Source organism: Camellia sinensis, chromosome 3 (genome assembly GCF_055761805.1).
Source record: "Camellia sinensis isolate YWXY chromosome 3, ASM5576180v1, whole genome shotgun sequence".
NCBI lineage: Eukaryota > Viridiplantae > Streptophyta > Magnoliopsida > Ericales > Theaceae > Camellia > Camellia sinensis.
Window position 1 is genome coordinate 13296507 of NC_138963.1, and position 25918 is coordinate 13322424.

At 36.7% G+C, this 25918-nt stretch overlaps 1 long non-coding RNA gene across 1 annotated transcript; it reads left to right on the forward strand.

Annotated features, from left to right (window-relative positions):
• Nucleotides 1-11: 11 nt before the first annotated feature.
• On the forward strand, nucleotides 12-25918 carry LOC114308011 (uncharacterized). The gene is made up of 3 exons (XR_014363449.1): nucleotides 12-239; nucleotides 347-436; nucleotides 25384-25918. It is a non-coding gene; the product is annotated as an uncharacterized LOC114308011 (long non-coding RNA).

A 25918-nucleotide genomic window follows, 5' to 3' on the forward strand; every position in this document is an offset into this window, starting at 1 on the left:
TGTCAGTTCTCTTCCATTTCATTCTTACGTCATCCTCTTCTCTCTCTTTCTCTCACTCCATCGCAGGCTACCCTCTTACCTACCACCGTCCACCATCCATCACTGTCGCACACGAGCACCCACCTCCTCACCGGCGATGGTACAACGCACCTCCCCACTAGTAATGGTACCACCCATCTCCCTACCGGCGACGGACAACAGTAGTTACTTTGATTTGTGTCTCCTCTAGCGCACACCAGGTATTTCCACCCTCTCTCTCTCTCTCTCTATATATATATATATCTTTACCCAATTTCTAGGGTTTTATAACAAAGGATTTTTTTTTTTTTTTTTGGTTATAAATCAGAGGATTGGAGCTTCTCTTCTATCTATTTCTCACAAGTGCAGCGTTTTTTCTCTCTATTTCTCGCTCGCAACAACCATTGGAGCAACCCTGGTTTTTCCCCGTCTTCTTCCCCTTCCTCTCTCTCTCTCTCTCTATATATATATATATATAACCTATATATAAAAGAATGGAAGCTAGCAGGTGTTTTGAATCTAACACATCGAATTCCCTCATTTGCCCTGTCTTGCGTTGCTGGTGCAAATTCTCAGAATTGAAAACCACTCCTCTGTAATCTACTTGAAAGCCATTCAGCATACGAAAATGGATCAAATTTCTTCATAAACCCATTAGTCCAATTTACTAGTGAAATTCATGATATGCCAATTTCTTGGTTTGACTATAATTCAATATGTTTCAAGCAATAAAAGATAAAGAGTCTTGTTGGAGTGCATACACAAAGTTATTAAGCAAAATAGAGAAGGTATGATTAAGATATATACCATTTTGATATTTTAGTTGTTGGCTGCTTATCTTTCCTTTCATTTTATGCATAATAGATCTTCATTCAATGTGTTTAAATCATGGTTAGAAAAATTTGATTATGGAGGAGGAAATGTGTTTATTTTTGTATTTAGTACATGGTTTATTGAAACAAAAATAGGAAATCTTAAAAAATGCTCATTTAGCGGGGACTCACTGTCAGTGTAGTTCCAAGGAAAACAATTGGCAACAGGTGAATTATAATTTTAGTGTGAATTGTAAAATAAGTGACAATCATGGATAAAATTGGAATATATTTGTTCTAAGTGGTGACAACCATGATTTTATCATTAACATCCTTGTAGGTGCAATGTTACTTGATTGTGAGATCATTTATTCTAGAATGGGAGATGCTTCTAGGATTGTCTGCCATAATTTTGCTTCATGTGTTTTTGGAGAATTTAGTTGGGTATTTGTGCTGTATGGTTTATTCTATCGTACTGTATACAAATAAAATACAAGGAAATTAATGTAAAAGCGCCATAAATTCATGTGCTCATAAATGGCTTGAAGTTTTATAATGCTTCCTTGGATATGACTTGCAAATTTCAAGATTAGGGATGGCAATGGGGGTTAATGAGGTGGATATTAATTCTCCATCCGCATTCCCCTATAATAAATTTTCCCCATGCCCCATTTTCCATTCTCCATGGGTACCACCCTCCCCATTTCTTAATGGGTTTGGATTTTCCCCAACCCACTTTAATCCCCATTTTTATTTTATTTTTATTTTTTATATTTAATGTTAACAACCACCTTTTTTTTTTTTTTTTTTTTTATTAAGGTTCACAACAAAAGCTAAATATACCTTCAATCTTTTTTCTTTCTTTTTTAATATATTTAATATTAACAACTTTTCTTTTTTTCTTTTTTTTTAAAGGTTTTAGTTAAATATACCTTCAGTCTTTTTTCTTTCTTTTTTAATATATTTAATGTTAACAACTTATTTTTTTATTTTATTTTATTTTTATTTTTTTTTAAGGTTCACAAGAAAAGCTAAATATACATTCAATCTTATTTTATTTTATTTGGTTCAACAACAAAATCAAATACACATTAATTAATTAATTAATTAAAAAGTTTGTTTTATAATAATCAAATATATAATTTTGAGACAATCAAATAAGTTTTAGTAATTGAAAAAAAAAATGTGGAAGAACGTGGAAGATTAAAAAAAAAAAATTACAACAATCTCTCTCTCTCTCACACTCTCACTCTCAGTCTCATTCTCTCTCTCTCTCTCCCCTACATGTTATAAGAACCTGTTTACAATGTTATAAGAGCATGTTTGAAGAAATAAAATGTGAAAGAACCTGTCTGAAGAAAGTGTTATAAGACCCATATTAAATTGCATCAGGATATAAACTAGGAATTGTTTGTTGATCTCTTAGCCACGGACATTTTAGACATTAAACCATCTTTCTCTTAGCAAATTTGAACCATTCATTTTAATTTATCCAAAATCTAATTATACCTTTTAACAAATCTGAACCACTCATTTTAAGATATCTATGCCTTACCACACCCAATCCATCCTCCATCTTCTTCCTTTAGTCCCCCACGAATTTTGTTGTTTGTTACTTTTAAAAAAACCAAAAATGTTTTTTCAATTAAATTTTTACTAATTTCACAATACCATCACCACTATTCTCACCTTCACTATCACACTACCATCACCATAGCCACTACTATCATTACTGCCGCCATCACCCCACCACTATGTCACAATCTCTACTTTCACCTTCGTTCCATCACCACCACCACCAAATATAAAAAAATATATTTTTAATTTTTTTTATAAAAAATATTTTTCATTAAAAAATATTTCCTATCTAAATAAATGAAGCATAACATTGGGAAACAAGCTGATTTCAGTTAAATCTGTTTATAACTAAGAAAAATTCTTTTATTTTTTAAAAAATTATTTAGTAAGACTTTGTATTCCCTTTTTGTTTTTCTAGCAAATAAATCTTTGTACCCATGCTTTCTAACCAGTCACGACTCATGCTTGTTTCGATTCTCTACAATTTTCTTATTTTCAAATACATTCATATATATATATATATATATGTTGTATGAATTGTGTGATAACATAAAACAAATAGATTCATACTCGTTAATTGAAATTTCAGAATAAGCAAACCATTCTGAAAATTACAATACATAACAAAATAAAATAACATAGAAAAGCAAATCGAAACTTACACTAGACAGTGTCCTTAATTTTTTTAAATAAATTTAAAAAATTCAAGATATGTCTAAAATTTGACAAGAATAATGTGACAATGTTAATTAATGTGTATTTGATTTTATTGTTGAGCCAAATAAAATAAAATAAGATTGAATGCATATTTAGCTTTGGTTGTGAATCCTTAAAAAAAAAAAAAAAAAGAAGTTGTGAACCTTAAAAAAAATTTAAAAAAAAATAAAAGAAAAAAGATTGAATGTATATTTAGCTTTGGTTGTGAATCTTAAAAATTAAAAAAAAAATGGTTGTGAACCTTAAAAATAAAAAAAAATAATAATAAAAAAAAAGATTTAATGTATATTTAACTTTGGTTGTGGATCTTTAAAAAAAAATTAAAAAAAAAAAAAGAAGTTGGTTGTGAACCTGAATAAATAAATAAATAAAAGAAAAAAGATTGAATGTATATTTAGTTTTGATTGTGAATCCTAAAAAAAAAAAAAAAAAAAAAAAAAAAAAAAAAAAAAAAAAAAACATATGGGGAAATTAGTGGATACTCATCTCCAACCCATTCCATGTGGATATTTAAGGAATATCACTTACCCTACCCAATGGATAAGAAAAAAAGAGAAAAACCCATGTATTTGGGTTGTGTCTCCATGGATACCCATATGGTAAGTTATCTATTGCCATCCCTATTCAAGATTGTAAAATCCAGATGTAGAGACAACTTCTCCAAATGCCCTTAAATGTTGGAATAGTGTATTAAGGAAGACATGCAACCAACTTTGTACCACTAGAGAAACCATGTTAAATGTTAGGGTAAATTACACTCACTTCCCCTGAGGTTTGGGTAAAATACAATTAGTTTCACACTTTTGATATAATTACACTAACTTCCCTTAAGGGGCTAACTGTATTTTTTCCCAAACTTCAAGGGATGTGAGTGTAATTTACCCTCAATGTTCTGGAGAACATAGCTAATGTTATAGTCCGACAACTTTTTTGGAACAAAATTTCGAAGTTGATTTTCTGCTGGCAAAGAAGGAAAAATATTCAATCTGTGTGAGTGTCGCGTAAATATAGTGAAATCACATCTTGCATGATAAATCAATGCGCAATAATTGAAAATATTTTTTCCTTTTGAGATTAATTGGCTGATGTTATTGGCTGGAGCATAATCAATCGATTTTTTAGGTGGTGGATGAACTTGTGGCTCGTATGAAGAATAGGCTTTTGATGATTTTGTATAGTTGAGTTTCGGAAAGTGTCTCGGGATTTGTTTTCGTTTGTGGACTTCATAGACACTCTTCATATTTAGGGTGGATCTTTTGTGTTGATTCTTTTCCTCTCCATTTGTTAGCATCATCTTGATGCTTTTTGATTAATAATATTGTCTTTTATTTATCCCCCCAAAATAGTTGGCTGAAGTTATGTGTAGTTTGTTTTACACTGTAATATATTGTTGAGAAATCTTCTTCTAATTAGATTGGGGGAAGAATTTATGACTCAAGCTATTGTTCTTTCTCCTATTTACATTCTGTGAAATTTTTGTCTCTATGAGAAGAATCTGTATGAGCTTTGGAGGTTTACAATTTTTTGCCTATGTAGTGATCTGGTGCATTACTTAAACCATAAATTTGTATGTTTTCTTTCTGTTAATGGGTTAGGGAACCAATAGATGGGCATATTCATTTTGGTTTTCCTTTTGCATTGTAAGACAAAAGTATTAAGATTTCAATTGCATATTGTTACTTCTTTGTACCTTGAGGCTTAACACTCTTCACATTTTTCACCTTTTTCATGAAATTTATGTTTTCAGTGCTCTTGGGTTGCTGAATATAACAAGTTTATGTGATGTAATGTGTTGGACAGATATGGTATATAGGTGATATGTGATATTGGGTCGACGATAGTAGCTGGAGCCAATAAGGTGGACATATAGGTGATATTGGATAGATATGTCACTACAAGAAATTGCACTTTCGGCGACCAAATTTGGCGACTAAAATTAATTTATTCGCCAAAAGTGAACCCTTTGGCAACTAAAATTTGAATTGTCGGCAATGTTTCGTATTTTAGCTACTAAAATTTTTTAGTAGCCATATATTACTTATTGGCGACCAAAAACACAATTAGTAGCTAAAAAATGACCCAATAAGCGACTAAAAAACAGTTAGTCGCTAAAAATAGCCCAATAGGCTACTAAAATACAATTAGTAGCTAAAAAGTTACCCAATAGGCGACCAAAAATGACTTAGTCGCTAAAAAAATTACCCAATAGGCGACTAAAAAAGTTTTGGTCCCTAAATGCACAATCTTTAGCTACTAAAAATAATTTAGTCGGTATTAATTTACTTTTAGTGACTAAATTTTAGTCAGCAATTATAATTAAAATTTTCAGATTTTGGAGGGAAAATTAATTGGCTACTAAAGTACTTAGGCCTCGTTTGGCAATTGAACTTTTTAGCCAAAAAGTCAAAAAGTTACTAAATTAGCCAAAAAGTCAATAACTCATACCAAAAAGTCAAAGATTCTCTTTTCTCTCTACTTTTTGCACATTTTTTCATAAAAAGCCAAAAAGTCATCCCAAACATACTAGTTTTTTTTAGCTCATATTTTAGCCAAATAGCTAAAAAGTTACTAAATTAGCATGTTCCCAAACGAGGCCTTAGTCGGAAAAAATGCCTTTATTTATTATTGGCGACTAAAAAAGTTGGTCGGGAAAGAAAATAAACTAGGGTTTAAAAAATACACTACCACATGCTCTAACTCTCTCATTCGTTTGTCTGTCTCTCACTCTGTGACTCTGTCTCTCTTTCTCACTCTCTCACGCCTCTGCCCTCCTCCAGCTCTCTCTCTCTCTCGCTTTTGTCTCCATCGTTGTCAGGTACAGGAGCATCACCGCCATCGCACACGAGCACCATTGTCAATCCACCATTGGAGCATTACCCTAGGTATGTCCTCTCTCTATTTTCCCTCTCTCTATCTTTCAGTCTCTCTTCCCCTAATTTTAGCCTCTAGGATATTCTTCTTCCATTTGCATACCTTCACACATACCCAACCCCAAATCGATCCACCCATCGCCATTGATGAATGACTATGATTTTGGTTTTTTTTTTTTTTTTGATGGTTTGATGATATTGATTTATGATATAAAAAAGTTAAGAAGATAGAGAAAAGAATTTGTATGCATATGCATATAAAATTTGAATTTGGGCATTGATTTTGACAGGATTGAAGAGGTTTTCCGTAGGGAAATTGTTGAGATAGAGTTGAATAATAAACCAAAGTTTAAGAAGAGCAGTTGGTAAAGGAGTTGAAGCTTTACTTGTTGCTTTGTTTTGATCTTAGGATTGTGGGTTTGATGGCTGCGTTTGTTCTTGTTTATCATTTAGATTTTATTTTATTTTTTTGTTTTTTTTTCATGCTTCTGTTGTATTTTGGTTCTTCTGTTGTATTTTGTTGCTTCATTTGCTCATTTGTTTGAAAATCTAATCTAATTGGAGGTAGGTAGTGTGTGGCTTTTGACATGCTAATGAAGGAGCATTGTTTTGAATTTCAGCATAGAATTAAACATAAGTGAAATTAGAGATGATGTGAAACTTATTAATATAGATGCAGATTGGAATTTCTCGGTCTTCATTCTTAATCACTGTGCTCTGTACTTTATTTGGAATTTCTTGTTCTTCAATTTGGAGAAGCTTGCTATTACATTCGTTGATGGTTTGAATTACTTGGCTGGATTTTGGAGAACTATAAGGCTACTTGACTTAGTTATACCTTCTAAATGGGCCTACAAGTAGCAAAACAGTTCTTGGGTTGTATATTTCACTTTATTTGTAACATTGTAAGGCGTTGGAACGAGGTTTGAAGAACTCTATATTTGTTGTATGCATAAGATTATTTTTTAGCTCAATATACCTTATCCTTTTCTGCAACCCTACAAGGAAGCTGCAGTCAGAAACTTAGCAAATAGAACCTAGAATAAATTTGGCTACCACCTCTTCAACTTATGGCTGCTTTCATTAAACAGGAGGAAGTATATCAAAAACAATATGAGAAACTAGGAGAAGATTTAATAGGGTCTTAAGGCTCTTAATGGATCCCACCACAATTGCCTTTGTCACTTCCATAATTTCCAGTGACTTTCGTAATTGCCCTCAATCACCATAAACCAGTTGGCATTCATAGAAGCTTTAACATAGAATAGAAAATGTTTCGGTGTATTTTATGAAGACAACCCTCCTTCAGTTATTTCTCTCATGTTTTATTTCTTTATTTATTTTTGAATCTCTTGGTTTTCACATGAGACCTCAAAAATCAAGGATTTATAATTCCATGACTTTAGTGGATTTTAGTTTCATGATTTGTCAAACCAGTTGGCATTCTTAGTTGGTGAATTATTTGGTCATGTACGGAAGAGGCAACCTTGGGCTGACCTGAAGATTGTCAAGGTAACATTTATGCATGGTAGTATATATAATTGATATGAAATGTTTTTCTTAGTTTTTAACAGATGACATAATTTCAGAGGCTTATTGAGGTATTTCAATAATCTTTTTAGTTACACTTGTTTGTTGTCTTTTGGAATAGCAACTCATAGATGTAAACTTATATGCATTACTTGGGAAAAGGACTGCAACAGATGATGAAAAGTCTATTAAAAAGAAGAATGAGAAACCTGTTAAGGTTGAGGTGGGCACAGTTGCATGCATCTTTGTTGCCCACATATATTACTTATCAGTTGATTTAAAGTTTTCTCACGTCTTTTGATCTATTTTCATATAACAAGTGGTGAAGCTGTCAAATAAATAGTAAGAATCATTTAGGTATTCTTTGTGCTAGAAATTTGGTTATTATCGCCTTGATTTAGTCAATATTTTAGGATCTGTTTTTTCCTATGTAAATATGGAAAGTAAAGGCTGTATAGAATCAGGAAAAATAGGAAAGTAGAAGCTGTCAAATATTAGCTTTAATTAGTTTCCTTTTCTGTTGTAATTGCTCTCTTTATAAGAGAGAATCATGTTCTCATTCTTTAAGTGATTAAAAATATATTCCTTCCTCATATTTTCTGAGTTGCTATCAGAGCAAAAAAAACACAGCAGCCCTAAAACCATCGTAGCTATGTCGGAAGTCACGTCCGAAACCACTTCAACCCATGCCGCCACCATTCTGATGAAAACGTCCAACTCTCACTCTGTCCAAATCACCACCATCCGCCTAAATGGTGATAATTTTCTCCGCTGGTCACAATCTGTCCGGATATATATCCGTGGGCAAGGAAAGATCGGTTACATCACTGGTGACAAGAAGGCTCCTGCTGTTAATGATCCGTTGTTCGACAGTTGGGACGCTGAAAACTCCATGGTTATGACATGGTTGGTCAATTCCATGGAGGAGGATATAAGCTCTAATTACATGTGCTATACTACTGCACAAGAGTTGTGGGATAATGTTAGTCAGATGTATTCTGACCTAGGAGATCAATCTCAAGTTTTCGAATTGACTTTGAAGTTGGGAGAGATTCGTCAAGGAGATGATTCTGTCACAAAATATTTCAATTCGTTGAAAAGGTTGTGGCAGGATCTTGACATCTTCAACACATACGAATGGAAATCGGTTGACGACTGCAACCACCACAAGAAAACTGTGGAAGACAGCCGTATTTACAAGTTTCTTACCGGCCTCAACATTGAGTTAGATGAAGTGCGAGGAAGAATTATTGGCAGACCTCCTCTCCCATCCATTGGCGAAGTATTTGCCGAAGTCAGAAGGGAAGAGAGCCGAAGGAGCGTCATGCTTAAGAAAAAATGTACTGGTGAGTCAATTGAAATTTCTGCTTTAATTAGCGATGCTGCGGCCAACAAGGCTGCAAATTACCAGCGCAGGTTTGATGATAAGCCACGGGTCTGGTGTGATTTTTGCAACAAGCCTCGCCATACACGCGAAACGTGTTGGAAGATCCATGGCAAACCTGTCAACTGGAAAAGCAGCAAACAAGGAGAGAAGAAGGCTTTCCTACTGCTAATGAAGCCGATTCAGGTCCCTTCAACAAAGAGCAGATTGATCAACTCTTAAAGCTGATAAAATCCAACTCCTCATCCTGTACTCCTAGTGTTTTTTTGGCACAAACAGGTAGAAATCCTAAAGCCTTCTCTTGCCTAAACTTCTCTCCGTGGATCATAGATTCCGGTGCCTCCGATCACATGACTAGTTTTTCCCATTTATTTAGTACCTATTTCCCTTGTTCTGGTTATGACAAAATCAGAATAGCCGATGGTAGTTTTTCACCTATTGCAGGAAAATGATTTATTAAACTAACTGAGAAAATTAATCTCAATTCTGTTCTTCACGTCCCCAACTTAGCCTGTAACCTTTTGTCTGTCAGTAAACTATCTAAGGATTCTAATTGTCGTGTTACATTTTTTGAATCCCATTGTGAATTTCAGGACCAGAACTCGGGGATAATGATTGGGCGTGCTAGGATGCTTGAAGGTCTTTACTACTTTAATGAAGTACCTTTTAGTAATAAAAAAGCTCAGAGTTTTAATAGTACTAGTTCAATCTCTGTTCGAGAAAAAATAATGCTATGGCACTATAGGCTAGGACATCCTAGTTTTCTTTATCTGAAACATTTATTTCCAGAACTATTTAAAGGGATTGATTGTTCTTCTTTTCATTGTGAAAGTTGCATTTTTGCAAAATTTCATCGCTCTACTTATTTGCCAAAACATTACCAGGCTTCCAAACCTTTTTATTTGATTCATAGTGATGTTTGGGGCCCTTCTAAAATCACTACTCTTTCTGGTAAAAGATGGTTTGTTACATTTATTGATGACCATACCCGCTTATGTTGGATTTATTTGATGAATAAAAAATCTGACGTGAAAACTTTATTCACCAATTTTTATAATATGATTGAAAACCAATTTCAAACCAAAATTGGTATTTTACATTCTGATAATGGAACAGAATATTTCAATGAGCAGTTAGGTGAGTTTTTGGCAAAAAAAGGAAATTTTTCATCAATCTACATGTCGGGATACCCCTCAACAAAATGGCATTGCAGAACGAAAAAATAAACATTTACTTGAAGTAGCACGTGCTATAATGTTTTACATGCATGTTCCTAAATATTTATGGGGTGAAGCAATTTTAACAGCCTCTTATTTGATAAATAGGATGCCTACAAAGGTGTTAACATACAAAACACCTTTTGATTGTCTCAAAACTTTTTTCCCTGACACGAGGTTGTTTTTTGATTTACTCGCCAAAGTTTTTGGATGTACTGCCTATGTTCATGTTCCTAGTCAATTTTGTTCAAAACTTGACCCCCGTGCTATAAAATGTGTTTTTTTGGGTTATTCCTCAAACCAAAAGGGGTATAAGTGTTTCGATCCTCAAACCAAGAAATTTCATGTGAGTATGGATGTGTCATTTGTGGAAACAAAATTCTACTTCCCCAACAATTCTCTTCAGGGGGAGACAAGTGGAGTAGAAGACAATTTTTGGGATATTTCTATCCCACTCCCCAATGTCATTTATCCTATACAAAAACCACATCTGTCTGATAATGATCACATAGGAGAACCAAGTTCTTTGGTGCCTAGTCAAGAAGATTCTTATTTAGGGGGAGAAGTACTACAAAATGATCTAAATTCTGAGCTTCAGGTTTATACTAGGAAGCGATTTCATCTGAGGAATAATGACCCGAATGTTCATCCTAATGACCCGAATGTCCACCCGAGTTCTGGTATCGAAATTTTAGGTAATCCTATTCCTTCTATTTCCGACCTTGATGTTCCTATAGCAATTAGGAAAGGTGTCCGAAATTGCATTTAACATCCTATTGCAAATTACCTCTCCTATCAAAGACTGTCTAAAAACCATAGAGCTTTCACATCTAGGATTTCACACTTGTTTGTTCCAAAGAATATACAGGAAGCATTGGATGATCCGAATTGGAAATTAGCAGTCATGGAGGAGATGAATGCTTTAAAGAGAAGTAGTACTTGGGAGATAGTTGATCTACCCAAAGACAAGAAAACAGTTGGGTGTAAATGGGTGTTTACGATAAAATGTAACGCAGATGGAAGCGTTGAGAGATACAAGGCGAGACTGGTGGCTAAAGGCTTCACTCAAACTTATGGGATCGACTATCAGGAGACGTTTTCTCCTGTTGCTAAAATAAATTCCATCAGAGTACTGTTATCTCTTGCAGTAAATTCAGATTGGCCTCTACATCAACTTGACATTAAAAATGCATTTCTCAATGGTGATCTTGAAGAGGAGGTGTTCATGAGCCTACCGCCGGGATTTGAGCAGAGACTTGGTAGCGACAAAGTATGCAGATTGAACAAGTCATTATACGGACTCAAACAATCACCAAGAGCGTGGTTTGAACACTTTGGAAAGGCAGTTATCAGTTGTGGCTTCTCGCAGAGTCAAGCAGATCACACAATATTTTATAAACATTCAAAAGACAGTAAAATTGCAATTTTGATTGTTTATGTTGATGACATCATTTTAACTGGTGATGATGAAGCAGAGTTAGCAGCCCTCAAAGAGAAACTCGCAAAAGAATTTCAAATTAAGGATCTGGGAGCCCTCAAGTATTTCCTCAGAATGGAATTTGCAAGATCCAAGGAAGGTATATTCGTTAATCAGAGAAAATATGTTCTTGATCTCCTTGGAGAAACAGGTATGCTTGGTTGTAAGATGGTGGAGACTCCGATCAAGCCTAACTTGAAGTTACAAGCTGCTAAGGCTAAAGAAGTCAAAGAGAGGGAACAATATCAGCGACTTGTAGGGAAATTGATTTACTTGTCTCATACGCGGCCTGATATTGCCTTTGCAGTCAGCATGGTAAGTCAGTTCATGCACTCACCAGGGGCAGAGCACTTTGAGGCCGTTTATAAGATCTTAAGATATTTGAAAGGAACTCCAGGGGAGGCTTACTGTTCAAGAAACATGGACATCTTCAAGTTGAAGTATACACAGATGCAGACTGGGCAGGAAGTGTTACAGACAAGAGATCAACAACCGGATACTGCTCCTTTGTAGGTAGGAACCTAGTTACATGGCGGAGTAAAAAACAGAATGTGGTAGCTAGAAGTAGTGCAGAAGTAGAGTTCAGAGCTGTTGCCCATGGAATCTGTGAAGTAATGTGGATTAAAAGAATTCTTGAAGAATTAAAGCTTTCTCACCCGACTCCTATGAAGGTCTATTGTGACAACAAAGCAGCTATATCCATAGCTCATAATCCAGTTCTACATGATCGCACAAAACATATAGAAGTGGATAAATATTTCATCAAAGAGAAAATCAATGCTGGCATAATATGTATGACCTACCTTCCAACAGGTGAACAATTAGCTGATGTGCTAACGAAGGGACTACACAAGAAGCAATTTGATAAGCTGACTAGCAAGCTGGCTACAGAAGATATCTTCAAACCAGCTTGAGGGGGAGCGCTGCAAATTTAGTTATTATCACCTTGATTTAGTCAATATTCTAGGATCTATTTTTTCCTATGTAAATATGGAAAGTAAAGGCTGTATAGAATCAGGAAAAATAGGAAAGTAGAAGCTGTCAAATATTAGCTTTAATTAGTTTCCTTTTCTGTTGTAATTGCTCTCTTTATAAGAGAGAATCATGTTCTCATTCTTTAAGTGATTAAAAATATATTCCTTCCTCATATTTTCTGAGTCTTTGGATCAAGGATTTGAGGAGGAATTTGTGAAGGGGAAAGAAGATGGAAGGGGAAAGTGAACAAAATTTAGCTTGTATTTCAATTGTTTTTCCCTTTGTTTCTCCTTTCCCTCCACAAATCCCTACTCAAATCTTTGATCTAAACACACCCTTAACTGGTTGAAAGGAAGAATATATGACTTCTTGTTTGGAAATAGGAAAGGAACTTGCTTGTGATGTAGAAGTACTCCATGCACACCATCTTTCATCCTAGCACAAAGGCATTGTAAGTTAGATCATAAAGTTAGCTTTGGAGAGTTGGCCAAAAAATGCTGACGAGAATTCATAACATTTGGGGAAAAAAATAATATTCTTACATCATCTTTGAATTGGAGTGATGGCTAGAAAATTTAGACACCCCACCTATTGAATTCTAAACACACACACACATACACAAAACAAAAAAGAGAGGATGTAAGTTGTCCTTTCAATTATCATTAAACATGTCAAACATTCTATGCTGCTTTTTAATGTTATGGAGACACCAGTCAAACACCACCAAAAATTGCAGTGCAATACTTAAAATGTGCACACACTTGATGAAGATACCACATTTACACTGGAAACTAATTCAATATTAATTTATTTCTCCACCCTCTCTCTCTAGGACAAGATTTCACAATTAGATGACTCTTTTTCAGATGAGTTTGAAAGCTATGTTTGGTATTAATTTTTCATTTTTGCCTGGGACTGATGATTAGTTTATATTGAATTTCAAACAGATTGAGAAAAACAGGGAAGTTGATTTATGAATATGTCCAAATTAAGGACAACTTTTAACTTACAGCCCATGTGAAAAGCAAGGTGACATCTACAGTAGATTGTCCTGAATTAGAAAGCTGTGGAAAATATAAAGCAACAGCTTAGGACCAAGGCGCTTCCTAGATATGTCACAATTTTTATTTCAGTAGTTCTTTCCTACCTCGAAAGTAAATACTGCCACAGGGAAGCTGCTCTCCTTATAATTGTGGGGAATAAATGGTGATATTTGACGGCAAACAAAACTTAAAACTGTTTTCCTTCCTTGTTCCTTCCTAATTGGACATATTTTTGTTCAAAACAATATCAAGCTTTTTCACATATAACCCTTGATCTGCAGCATAAAAAGAAAGATGGATATAGGAAAAGCTATTTGACAGATTTAAAGGGCCTAGTAATCAAGAACATTAAATATACAGGAACTTATATGGTTATATTAGATTTAACAGTTCAAGAAATTGAAATTGCTTTCTAATATGTCCAATTGCTGATGTGGCTGGTTAAAATTTTTAAATAAGATCAAGAAATTGAACTTATATGGTTATCTATTTTCATATATCTAGAAATGTACTACTGCTTGTATTTCGCCTTGACAAATAGGACTTGTGATAACTGACGGAATGTAATTCGGACTCGTCGGTTGAGAGTTAGAGCCGAATACGCCATAAATTTAGTCAAAAAAAGGCGTTCCAATGGTGAAAATTCAAAACAGCCCCCAAACCACCGTGTGACTCTCACGGATAGTTTCCCCATGACAATTACAACCTGTGACAATAGACAGAATGTAATTAGGACCCGTAGGCTTGGCGTTTGAGCTGAAAAAGCCTTAAACTTCATCGAAAAAGGGCATTCCAGGGTCGAAAATTCAAAACAGCCCGTAAACCACTGTGTGACTCTCATGGACAACTTCCCCTTGACAAATAGGACTTGTGACAACTGACGGAATGTAATTCGGACTAGTAGGTTGAGAGTTAGAGCCGAAAACGCCTTAAACTTAATCAAAACAGGGCGTCCAGGGTTGAAAATTCAAAACAGCTCCCGAACCACCATGTGACTCTCACGGACAGCTTCCCCTTGACAAATAGGACTTGTGACAACTGACAGAATGCAATTCAGACTAGTAGGTTGGGAGTTAGAGCTGAATACGCCTTAAACTTAGTCGAAAAAGGGCGTTCCGAGGGCAAAAATTCAAAACATCCCCTAAACCACTGTGTGGCTCTCATGAACAGCTTCCCCTTGACAAATAAGACTTTGTGACAACTGACGGAATGTAATTCGGACCTGTAGGTTGAGAGTTAGAGCCGAACACGCCTTAAACTTAGTTGGAAAAGGGCGTTCCGAGGGCAAAAATTCAAAACAGCCCCCGGACCACTGTGTGGCTCTTACGGACAGCTTCCCTATGACAATTATGACCTATGACAACAAACGGAATGTAATTAGGACCCGTAGGCTTGAAGTTTTGAGCTGAAAACGCCTTAAACTTAGTAGAAAAAGGGCGTTTCGGGGGCAAAAATTCAAAACAGCCCCCGAACCACCGTGTAGCTCTCACGGATAGCTTCTCCTTGATAAGTAGGACTTGTGACAACTGACGGAAGGTAATTCGAATCCATAGGTTGATAGTTAGAGCCGAATATGTCTTAAACTTAGTCGAAAAAAGGCGTTCCAGGGGCGAAAATTCAAAACAGCTCCCGAACCACCGTGTGGCCCTCACGGACAGCTTCCTCTTGACAAAGATGGAATGAAACAAAAAACTAAAGAAAAATAAATTTGGTAAGGATGCTTCATTGCATTGTTTGGGATCATTTAGGATCGTTTTCCCAAAACGCACAACTTGTTTAATGCTAGACTTGAGTCCTTATTTTTTTTTTGAATTTCATTTTTCCCCAAGGAAAAACACGGGAAATATATGATTAGTGGATATGATTAGATACAAGTCTCTGTTTAATCTGTGAAGTACCAGGCTTCTACATTAAAGTAGTAGTTTATGTCAATGAAGTTTGTGATTCAACCACTGTTGATCAATTTGTCAATGAAGTTTTGTTCCATGCTTCTACATTAATTGTTAAATCTTTGAGTTCTGCATTATAATTGATTAACACACGTTGTGCTTCATTGTTCTGTACGTCCTTGTGCTTCATTGTGCTGTACCTCACATTAATTGTAAAGATTGCCACTTCATTGTGCTTTCTAGCCCTTTCTTTGCATGGTATAGCGATCCCCGTTGTCCCTTACTGTTCTGTTGTATTCCGGGCTCGGCTCCGTGAAGTTGGTAGTGGTATCTATCTTGTTGCCGTCCTTTAATTCCACTTGATTGAGCTTTAGGATGTTTTGAGCAGAGTTGTTACAGGTTGGTTAGGCCTTGGTTTCAATTCCTTGTTGTCCAGTTTTTAGGTGATCCGCTCGAGCGGGTCTTATTGCGCTCGAGCGGGGATTGCACACTTCCAGTATTTCGTGGCCCTGCAAAACTTCTGCAGGTGTGTTTTCTACGCTCGAGCGGGTTTCTTGCGCTCGAGCGAGTCGCGCTCGAGCGGGATTGTTGGCGCTCGAGCGGGTGGTTCTTTTTCTAAAAAGTTCTGGGAGATGAAAATCTGCGCTCGAGTGGACTGATTCTTCACGCTCGAGCGGATGTGTTTTGCTTTTGTTTCTTGGCGCTCGAGCGGTCATCCTTACGCTCGAGCGGTACCAGATATTTGTGCTTGACGCTCGAGCGTTCTATTCTCCGTTCGAGCGGGTCGTGCGTATATGAGTTATCCGCTGGGTGATTTTAAATCACTTTTCACTTTTCTTTCTCTCTCCTACTTTTTTAAAAAGCCATTTTGAGAGTTCCTCTCAATAGAACCCTAACTTCTCTCTTAGGATTGATCTAGTAGGAGTTGTTTTCTCACCTTGGGCCTTTACAAAAGTTGTGTTGATCGTCGAGGGCTACCTTTTAATCTAAAAATTTCGGGATTTGGAGCATTTCTGTTTCTTCATCTCCTTCGTTGGGACCCATCATTCGAGGTAGGGATATCCTACTCCTCCTTATGGATTTTGTCTTTAAATTTTAGCATTTTGATATGTTGGGTGTTGTTGGGTAGATTTAAGAAAGTTTGGGCCTTTTGTGTAATTTTACAAAAGTTGGGGTTTTGTTTGAAATAGACCTGTATGCAAGTTTGGTATGAAAGAAAATGAGTTGGATGATGGATCGTGGATGAAAATGAAACCTTAGAGTTGTTTTGTTAATTAAGGTAATTTACCCTAATTGTTTTAATTAATTAAAGTATATAATTGATTAAAGGAAATGAGGAATCAAATTGAAAATGTTGAAATTGGGAATGTATGGGACTAAAGGGTGTAGTTAAATCATTTGCTGCTCACCTAATTGAAATGTTGATACATTATCCATTTGTGCATTTATTTCCTGTTTAGAAATAATTGCTTTGGGCTACCGGTGGAGGGTAGTATTGATTGTTGTAGACAATGCATGATGATTAGGCAAACTAAAACTAATCAATCGGATGTGTCATAGAGTATGACGGTTGATAGAATACGTTAACTTTATGTATTGATTGATTGCGTATATGACCAATGTGTTTATATTCATTATGCGTAGATGGTTGATAGAATACATTAACTTTATGTATTGATCGATTATGTATATGATTCCGTGTTTATATGCATTGCTTGTGTATGGGATGAGATGGGGGATGTACTCCACGGTTTAGGAGAAGATGGGGGATGTACCTCTAAACCGGTTAATGGTTAAGGGAAGATGGGGGATGGACCCGGGGATGCAGCTCATATGCTCTCCCATTGAAGTGTTGATACAGCTCATATGCTTATCTATTGTAGTCTTGATATAGCTCATATGCTTATCTAGTTGAAGTGTTGATACAGCTCATATGCTTATCTATTGGAATGTTGATATAGCTCATATGCTTATCTGTTGAAGTATTGATATAGCTCATATGCTTATCTGTTGAAGTATTGATATAGCTCATATGCTTATCTGTTGTAGTAGTGATATAGCTCATATGCTTATCTATTGAAAAGTTTGTTTAATTTGATATAGCATTAAAATGTATATCATCATCGTTTGCAAAGCATGGAAGTAGTTTATGTGTTATTGATACAATACGAAAATGTGTATCCACCTTGAATTTCGAAAGTGTTCTAGTGATGAACTATAATCTCATCAAATGTTTTGGCCAAAGTACTGAGCCTTGTTTTCAAACTTAATGTTGAATAAGAAATGGAAAGTGAATTGTAACATAGACTTGGCTGTCAGGGAATTGTAATAAGATGTGAATGGAAGTGTAGGTACTGACCATCTATCAGTTGCTAATCTTTTAGGCATCGTTCATAGTCGGTTTAGTATGTTTCTACTGAGCTGTGGCTCACCCTATATGGGAACATCATTTTCAGGTACAGGTAGCATGCCACCTCCAAAGACATAGTTCGGGAGGCTAGAGACGGATAGACTTTTGTTGTCTTATTTCCTTTTGATGTATTACATGTAAATTCAAGCCAAGGGCTTAATGTGTAATTGAGTTAGTACTCTCTTTTGTAACCAAGTGTTCACTTGAAAAGCTGTAAGCCCGTAGGGCATTTGCTTTTGTTGTTAATATGTAATATTTTTCTAATGAAATACTCTGATGAATTGAAGAATGTGGATTATATATATATATATAAATGCAGGTTTATATTGTTGGGTTTAATGTTATTATTTTGAGGGCGTGACAACTTGGTATCAGAGCGTACCGGGTTCGAATATTTTGGGTACGTGGGAAGTTATTAGTATCACAATGGATTTGTCTCGCTTGTTAGAGACTTAGACGTAATGTTATGTACTTATGTGATTATTTGGGTATGGAATGTAGTTTCTTGGATGTTGATTGGATCCTTGGGTTTCTGGGAGTCCTGTTGGAAAGGCACTTGATCAATGCTGTTTTTGACCGGAACTCTGGTAACGCCTCGGGGCTATCATTATCCGGAAATGAAATTCGTAAGTGCTTATGTGTTTATGTGCTTACGTGGTGTGAATTATAGTTGTCCATGTATTAGGACGTGAGTGTTTAGCTTCGGCACATGTATGAGTGTGCTGACGTGTCTCTGTTACTTTTACTAGGATGCCTAGGCGAGGAAGTTGCGATTTCCCTTCTTTCGCTCGGGAAGAGTTGTGGAAACAGTTTGTGGGGTTATGCCAAGGTACTACACCTTTGGTGCAGTTCGAAAGGTGGTTTGCTAACCTGTCGAGGTTTGCTCCAGAATTGGTGGAGACGGAGGACTTGCGTTGTTTCGAGTTTGAGAGTAAGTTGTGTGGCGACATCTGTGTAAGGATAGCGGGGTCTTCGCATAAAAGATATAGTGTGCTTGTTGAGGCAGCTACCCATGTAGAGGTTGCGGTGCTAGCAATGGGGCAGAGTGGGGAGGGAGCCATCTCGGCAACTCCCGTGATTCAGGGTGTTGGTAGGCCTTTTAAGAGGCAGAGGGGTTTAAACCCGCAACAGGGAGGTCGGGCTGGAACTACCCTTCCGGTGTCGGATTTGGGTTCGGGAGAACGTAAACAGAGGGGTGTCATTTGTTTCAAATGTGGTCTACTGGGCCACAAGGTTTCGGGTTGTCCACAGAGGAAGGGGGCAGGGTCAGCAGTTCAACCAGTAGTTGTACCACCAGGATCATCTAACCAGCCGGATTTTGGACCGATCAAATGCTCAGTGGGGAGGCAGTTGTTGGGGTCTTCATCAGCCCAGATTCTGAACCAGTCTCGTGCTCAGGCACCGCCTACTTGCTGGGTGTGTAATCAGCCAGGTCATATTCGACGTTTCTGTACTCAGCCGAGGGCTTCTTTAGGGGTTTCGTAACCTAGCCAGGCTCAGTTTCATTCGACTGGGCAGGAACAGTATCGTTTTGGGGGACTAGCAGGCCAGATTGTGAGGGCCTCAGTAGAGTCGAGTTCCTAAGCCCTAGTTGGGGGAGTTTGTAATTGTTCCAGGTATGGACAGAGGGGGCACATCAGTAGTTCTTGTCCGTGGCTTGTAAGCTCGTAGATTATCTTATGTTTGGGGATGACCAACTTCGGCGGTCCAGCAAGGGACGGTAGTGGTGGTAATACCGATGGGATGGTTTTGTTTTGACTAATCCGTTTTGTAATCAGTGGGTTATTGTTTGTGATCATTGGGTTCCGTTGTGTAACCAATGTGTTTTGGGAATGTTGAAACATCTAAACTGTTTGTTTATCTATATATATATATACATATATGCTTTGTTTGTTAACTTTCCTGGATTGGGTGAATTGGAGCATGTTGTAACTCTAAAGTTTTATTAATGTAATAAGTTGATGTAAAACCAAAAAAAAAAAAAAAATTTGTTGTATCAATGTCCTTTTTATACGTGCGTTTTGGTTTGGGAGAAATGAGGGCTGATGAGCCATGCTTTCAAATTTGAAAGGATTACTGAGGGATATTTATCTTAATCAGGATTACAAGGGGGCGAGAACAGTTATACTTACCGGGTGTTCGAAATTTCATTAGTGTTGTGTACTTGACCTTATGTGCGTGAAAGTGATGTTGATCTACTGTCGTGAGGACTCCTCGAGGGGATGTGAAGTGTGCGAGTAATATTAGGTGTAATGTGTATTTAACATGGTGCTTTACGAGGGCATAGTGCATAGCCTTATTAGGAATAGACTTGTACCTTCGTGGTAGGTAACGCTGCCGAATTGACATATGTACTGGTTGGTTGTTTCGATTGAGAGAGTGTTAGCCCCTACATGAGGGTACAGTTGTTGGCATCGGGGAGTGATGTATTGTAAGCAATAGGTGCTATATCTCGGGTAGTAGTATATGGGTATTCCCTAAGTTTTTGGGCTCCTTTATTATGATCGAATGTGATAGGTTTGTACCTTAACACTAGTTAGGTCGGGAGTTGCTATCGTAAGGATTGCTTGGGTGTACAGCCCGTAGTTAGGGTGTGATCCGTGGATGGAGTCACAGTGGTATGGTGTTTGCGGATAGAGATGTGGGTTAATAGTGAGGAGGGTGAGGACCTTTACTCTGCTGAATAGTTAGAAGAGTGAATCTTTGAAAGCCTTGTCGGCAACCTGTAACGGTGTCGGGGTTTGGTTCTTGATGGTTGCCTAGCGGTAGTTTTGACTAGTGGTTCTGCACGGAGGCTGGACCTCTTGATGGTACTCTCGAGATGAGTGACAAGTAAGATGTAGAGTAACGAGTGGACCTTATGAGTTATTGTGAGATTCGGTGTGGGAGTAAGAGGGCTTGCAAAATAAGGAGGTTTATCTAGTACGGTTGATTGTGTTAGATGTGATGGTTTCGAAAGTTGCGCGATATTGGCAAGACTATGTGAGAATGTTCGGGGGAATGTGAGATTTGTATCTCGAGTTAGTGAGAATGGTACCTGTATGTTGGTTCGTGTTTTGGATCTTGCTAGTTAGTGAGTTCGTGGTGACCCCAGTGGTTGTATAGGGGTAGTGTTCGTATTGTGATTGGTTATCAATCGTTGGGTTTGGGTTGTGAGTAGATGCTGGCAGCATTCTTTGAAGGAAGAGCAGTTCGTGTTCTAAAGTAATGAGTATAGCGTTGGTCAAAGTGGTCCTTCGTGTTTGGGTTGTTGTGATTAAGGTTGACCATGTCGGTCTTCGGTCAAGGAAGTGAGCAGGCTTGCTACATAGCCATGGCGGGGGATGGTGATTCCCTTAGACTCAGTGTTGATGCGGTTCCATTTTAGGAGATCCGGTGAGATTCCAAAATTTGTGGTTTGTGTAGAGAACTTCATGGTTGGGGTTAGTGGTTTGAGTGGCACATCAGTATGTGGATTGCTGAGTGTAGAGCTTATTGAGTTGATTAGTCAGCTGGTCGGTATCAGGTTTTGGGTTGGCATTGGTCACCTTGAGTTTAGTCTCGTTTGTTGTAGACTTTGTGTGTTGATTAGGGAAAATTGAAACTAATCGAACATGTTTTGTCATTGAATCTGACGGTTGGAATAATACACCTTATTGATTGATCTTTGTGAAGGATTGGCTTTTATACATTATGTATGTATGATGTTTGGTTTGATATAGATACAGCACTAAAATGTGTATCATTTATGTATTAAAGGGGGGTATTGATGGGATGAAATTGCAAAACCATGAATTTCTTATGCCTTATATGTTGTTAGTACTGTTGTTATTTCTATTAACTATCATTATAGAAATGTTATATTCTGTGTCGGTTGTGGCATCACGGTGTGAGAGATGGTTGTGGATAGTGCTGTTTTGGAAAGAAATGGAAAACAAAATTTTCCCAGTGTTTGGGCCATCTAAGGGCGTTGTTGAAAAGTTGATTTAATTCGAGAATTTTAAAGAATTCTAGATTTATCTTTTGGCAAATAAATTGTGGATGACTCTGCGTTTTGGATAATACCGTGTCTGTGAAAAATGTTTGCAAAACTTTTGGGTTTTCCCATGGAGAGTGCAAGATTTATTTCGGAACGTTAACATTGAAAATTTAAGCATCTTTGAGAAATGCCTCTTGAACAAGGAAATGTTTTCTTATTATCTACTCTAAAGATTTGCTTTGGTCGTGTTGTTGATTAGTGACTTAGCTTGAAGCACTAGTCGGTTATTGGTGAATTGTTTCGGGGAGGTTTGGTTTGTTGGGGCTTGCATACCTAGGGTGTTATCGTTTAAAATGTGTTCCCTTGGTTAGTCTCTTCCTTGGTAAGAGTGAGTCGAAGGTTTGTTTTGAAAGTAATTTCTTTCCTTGGGGCTCGGTTGTTGAGTACTCTGTGATCTATTGGCCTTGTGTTCCGGCGTCTCCTTAATTTCAGGGACGAAATTCTTTAAGGGGGGGAGGTTATAGTGATCCCGGTTGTCTTTTACTGTTCTGTTGTATTTCGGGCTCGACTCCGTGAAGTTGGTAGTGGTATCTATCTTGTTGCCATCCTTTAATTCCACTTGATTGAGCTTTAGGATGTTTTGAGCAGAGTTGTTACAGGTTGGTTAGGCCTTGGTTTCAATTCCTTGTTGTCCAGTTTTTAGGCGATCCGCTCGAGCGGGTCTTATTGCGCTCGAGCGGGGATTGCACACTTCCAGTATTTCGTGGCCCTGCAAAACTTCTGCAGGTGTGTTTTCTACGCTCGAGCAGGTTTCTTGCGCTCGAGCAAGTCGCGCTCGAGCGGGATTGTTGGCGCTCGAGCGGGTGGTTCTTTTTCTAAAAAGTTCTGGGAGATGAAAATCTAAGCTCGAGCGGACTGATTCTTCACGCTCGAGCGGATGTGTTTTGCTTTTGTTTCTTGGCGCTCGAGCGGTCATCCTTACGCTCGAGCGATACCAGATATTCGTACTTGACGCTCGAGCGTTCTATTCTCCGCTTGAGCGGGTCGTGCGTATATGAGTTATCCGCTGGGTGATTTTAAATCACTTTTCACTTTTCTTTCTCTCTCCTACTTTTTCAAAAAGCCATTTTGAGAGTTCCTCTCAATAGAACCCTAACTTCTCTCTTAGGATTGATCTAGTAGGAGTTGTTTTCTCACATTGGGCCTTTACAAAAGTTGTGTTGATCGTCGAGGGCTACCTTTTAATCTGAAAATTTCAGGATTTGGAGCATTTCTGTTTCATCATCTCCTTCGTTGGGACCCATCATTCGAGGTAGGGATATCCTACTCCTCCTTATGGATTTTGTCTTTAAATTTTAGCATTTTGATATGTTGGGTGTTGTTGGGTAGATTTGAGAAAGTTTGGGCCTTTTGTGTAATTTTACAAAAGTTGGGGTTTTGTTTGAAATAGACCTGTATGCAAGTTTGGTATGAAAGAAAATGAGTTGGATGATGGATCGTGGATGAAAATGAAACCTTAGAGTTGTTTTGTTAATTAAGGTAATTTACCCTAATTGTTTTAATTAATTAAAGTATATAATTGATTAAAGGAAATGAGGAATCAAATTGAAAATGTTGAAATTGGGAATGTATGGGACTAAAGGGTGTAGTTAAATCATTTACTGCTCACCTAATTGAAATGTTGATACATTATCCACTTGTGCATTTATTTCCTGTTTAGAAATAATTGCTTTGGGCTACCGGTGGAGGGTAGTATTGATTGTTGTAGACAATGCATGATGATTAGGCAAACTAAAACTAATCAATCGGATGTGTCATAGAGTATGACGGTTGATAGAATACGTTAACTTTATGTATTGATTGATTGCGTATATGACCAATGTGTTTATATGCATTATGCGTAGACGGTTGATAGAATACATTAACTTTATGTATTGATCGATTATGTATATGATTCCGTGTTTATATGCATTGCTTGTGTATGGGAGGAGGTGGGGGATGTACTCCACGGTTTAGGAGAAGATGGGGGATGTACCTCTAAACCGGTTAATGGTTAAGGGAAGATGGGGGATGGACCCGGGGATGCAGCTCATATGCTCTCCCATTGAAGTGTTGATACAGCTCATATGCTTATCTATTGTAGTCTTGATATAGCTCATATGCTTATCTAGTTGAAGTGTTGATACAGCTCATATGCTTATCTATTGGAATGTTGATATAGCTCATATGCTTATCTGTTGAAGTATTGATATAGCTCATATGCTTATCTGTTGAAGTATTGATATAGCTCATATGCTTATCTGTTGTAGTAGTAATATAGCTCATATGCTTATCTATTGAAAAGTTTGTTTAATTTGATATAGCATTAAAATGTATATCATCATTGTTTGCAAAGCATGGAAGTAGTTTATGTGTTATTGATACAATACGAAAATGTGTATCCACCTTGAATTTCGAAAGTGTTCTAGTGATGAACTATAATCTCATCAAATGTTTTGGCCAAAGTAATGAGCCTTGTTTTCAAACTTAATGTTGAATAAGAAATGGAAAGTGAATTGTAACATAGACTTGGTTGTCAGGGAATTGTAATAAGATGTGAATGGAAGTGTAGCTACTGACCATCTATCAGTTGCTAATCTTTTAGGCATTGTTCATAGTCGGTTTAGTATGTTTCTACTGGGCTGTGGCTCACCCTATATGGGAACATCATTTTCAGGTACAGGTTGCATGCCACCTCCAAGGACATAGCTCGGGAGGCTAGAGACGGATAGACTTTTGTTGTCTTATTTCCTTTTGATGTATTATATGTAAATTCAAGCCAAGGGCTTAATGTGTAATTGAGTTAGTACTCTTTTTTGTAACCAAGTGTTCACTTGAAAAGCTGTAAGCCCGTAGGGCATTTGCTTTTGTTGTTAACATGTAATATTTTTCTAATCATATACTCTGATGAATTGAAGAATGTGGATTATATATATATATATATATATAAATGCAGGTTTATATTGTTGGGTTTAATGTTATTATTTTGAGGGCGTGACACATGGGCTGCTTAAAAGCTTGAAAAATCATAAATTTATTTTGTATAAATCAGGTACAAGTGAATGTAAAATAGTTTGCTATTTGTTAGGTTTATTAAATATTTTTCCCTAATCAATTTGTGAAGCATCTTTGATATCTATAGGTAGATTGAATTCTTTTGAGAAAAGCAAAAAATGCTTATTAGTATATAAAAATTAGATTTGATGAAACAATGCCAAAGAAATGTTATCAGTTGAATTTTGAGATTTTATTAGCATAGTTTATAGTTCATAATTTCCTTTTCTTGGCGCATCATATTTTTGTTAGTTCTTCAGTGTTTGATATATTATCCTATCAATGTGTATTAACCTCTAGCTTTCTCATTAATTCTAAAATATTTGGTAGATATATAATTGAGGTATTGATTTTGTTGTGACTTAGGTTTTCTGGTAATTTACTAATGGATTCTGTTTATTTGTATGCTCAGGTGAAGTTGACAAAAGAATTGCATTTAGCCAATTGAGAAGATTTGCTTGGCGAGAATTACAGCTAGCTTCAAACAACTTTAATGAAAAAAATGTCCTTGGAAATGGGGGTTTTGGAAAGGTTTATAAAGGAGTGCTTTCAAATAATACTAAAGTGGCTGTGAAATGATTAAATGACTATGAGAGTTCTGGTGGAGACGCAGCATTCCAATGTGAAGTTGAGATGATAAGTGTTGCTGTTCACAGGAATCTATTACGTCTAATTGGGTTCTGCTCAACACCAACAGAATGCCTTTGGTGTATCCCTCATGCAGAACGCCTTTTGATTTATTCTAGTGAATTGAATTTTTGAAGTCTTTTGATTTTATATATGGCTGGTGTATGGATGTCACTGGTAGCTCATATGTTTAAATAGGTTTGTATGAAATTATTATTTTAAGTTGGAATATACTTTGTTTGCAATGTTGACATTAAAAGCTATTCTTTTGTTTGGATGGTTGTAAGTGAAATAGATGTAGATTGTGGAATGGGTGATCA